We start from the raw sequence: 2,129 nt of genomic DNA on the forward strand, positions 1-2,129 counted from the left end.
GGCCGACGAGGACAACGGCGCCCTCCTCCTCGGCGAACTTTCACCCCGTAATTGAGCACTCGTGGTTAATTAATGACAGAACCTGGATAGGCTGAGAGTTCCTTCGGGAGATCAGGCCCGCCTCTTCCGCCTCCCCGGGACAAGTCCAGGCCCCCCGCCCCTCCTCCCTCAAGCCAGGCCCCTTCTCCCTTACCCGGAGGCCCAGCCTCCGCCTCCTCCTGCCTCAGACCCCGGAGCCCAGGAGTCTAGTCCTCAGCCCCTCCTCCATCAGACCCAAGACTTGGAAGCCCCCAGCCCCTCCTCCCTCGGACCTGGAGTCCAGACCCAAACCCTCCTCCCACAGACCCAGAGTCCAGGCCCCCAGCCTGTCCTCCCTTAAACCGGGAACCCCTTCTCCCTTACCGGGAGTATCAGCCTCTGCCTCCTCCTCCCTCAAACCCAGGAGTCCAGGCCCCTAGCCCCTCCTCCCTCAGACCAGGAGTCCAGACCCCCAGCCCCTCCTCCCTCAGACCCAGGGCCCCAGCCCTTCCTCCCTGAGACCCGGGACCCCATCTCCCTTACCCAGGAGTCGCAGCCTCTGCTTCCTCTTCCTTCAAACCCAGGAGTCCAGACCTCCAGCCCCTCCTCCCTCAGACCCTGGAGTCCAGGCCCCCAGCCCCTCCTCCCTCAGACCTGGGAGTCCAGGCCCCCACCCGCTCCTCATTAGACCTGGGAGTCCAGACCCAGGCCCTCCACCCTGGGACCCAGGAGTCCAAGCCCAGCCTCCTCCTCCCTTACCCAGGAGTCCGGGCCTCTGCCTCCTCCTCCCTCAGACCGGGGAGACCCTACCCCAAGCCCTCCTCCCTGGGTTGGGGCCCTTGATTTGCTCACAGCAGCCATGTTCCCTTCCCGCCTGCAGTCGGAGCTGGCTCCTGGCTCCCGTGACTGGAGACCCCAGTTCCTCTCTCATATCCTGTCCGGAGGCTGCTCCCTGACTCCAAGTACATCCAACCCCACCTCCCAGCTGCAGGGCACACCCCAGGCCCTGGGCCCAGCCTCTCTGGGTGTCTCTCTTACAACTTTTGTGTGTGGGTTTTTTTTTTTTTTTTGTCTCTTTGCTGCTCCATAGTTTTTACTTTGAGGGTGTCAGCCACCCAGGGAATTCACGACAAAGCTAAGAATGGAACCCCTCTGCTGTCCAAGACCAAATTGTGGAGGTCTCCGTGGATCCTCGCCTCACCTCTGGACGCCCCGGTGGTCTTCACCCGCTGCTGCTGACCTGAAAGCCCTCAGAGGTGCCCATATTTCCTCCTTCAAACCCCTCCCCTGAGTTTCCCTCAATAACACCTACAGATGTTCTCCGGTGCTTCTGCTGTCTCCTACACAGCCGCCCCTTCAGAGGCCCCTCCAGGCAGGTGCCCCGCCCACACTCCTGCCAGAATGCTGCTGTTCATTTTACTTTCTTGTTTTATATTGCGGTTCCAGGCCCCACCCTGCCTCTCAGGCTGGAGTGCAGTGGCAGGATCAGGGCCACCACAGTCTCGACCTCCTGGGCTCAGGATCCTCTCGCCTCAGCCTTCCAAGTAGCTGGGACTACAGGCGCGTACCACCACATCCGACTAATTTTTTGAGATTTTTTTTTTAGAGACGAGGTCTCATTATGTTGCCCAGGTTGGGCTCGAACTTCAAGGCTCAGGCAGTCCTCTCGCCTCTGCCTCCCAAAGTGCTGGAATTAGAGGCATGAGCCACCGAACCCGGCCACTTTATTCTTTTTTAATGCTGAATAATTGTGTGGATTGACTGCATTTTGGTTTTCCATGCATTGGTTGACGGACAATTCCATCAACCACTATTTTTTTTTTTTTTTTTTTAGTTTGAATCTCACCCTGTTGCCCAGGCTGGAGTGCAGTGGCACACTCACAGCCACCCCAGTGTCGACCTGCTGGACTCCAGTGATCCTTCTGCCTCAGCCTTCCAAGTAGCTGGAACCACAGACATGGGCTATCACACTTGGCTAATTTTTTTTTTTTTTTTTAATTATAAATTCTCCCCATGAGCCGGGCTCTGTGGCTCAGCCTGTAATCCTGCGCCTTTGGGAGGGTGAGGTGAGTGGATTGCCTGAGCCCGGGGGTTCGAGACCCGCCTGGGCA

The 2,129-nt window shown here is 58.5% G+C and overlaps 2 protein-coding genes across 3 annotated transcripts in view; both read right to left on the minus strand.

Annotated features, from left to right (window-relative positions):
- Positions 1–2,129, minus strand: part of FCGRT (Fc fragment of IgG receptor and transporter) — a 30,884-nt gene that overhangs the window by 16,945 nt on the left and 11,810 nt on the right. The gene's annotated exons all lie outside the window — the stretch shown is intronic.
- Positions 1,826–2,129, minus strand: part of RPL13A (ribosomal protein L13a) — a 24,686-nt gene continuing 24,382 nt past the window's right edge. The window contains exon 10 of one of the 2 annotated variants that reach the window (XM_021718152.1): positions 1,826–1,859. The gene's annotated coding sequence lies outside the window, so the exon portion shown is untranslated. Of the gene's footprint in view, positions 1,866–2,129 lie in introns of both variants that reach the window. The other variant, XM_021718151.1, reaches the window with a different exon arrangement.

The sequence above is a fragment of the Carlito syrichta genome, unplaced genomic scaffold (genome assembly GCF_000164805.1).
Source record: "Carlito syrichta isolate Samal-C Ts95f unplaced genomic scaffold, Tarsius_syrichta-2.0.1 Scaffold311868, whole genome shotgun sequence".
Classification (NCBI taxonomy): Eukaryota; Metazoa; Chordata; class Mammalia; order Primates; family Tarsiidae; genus Carlito; species Carlito syrichta.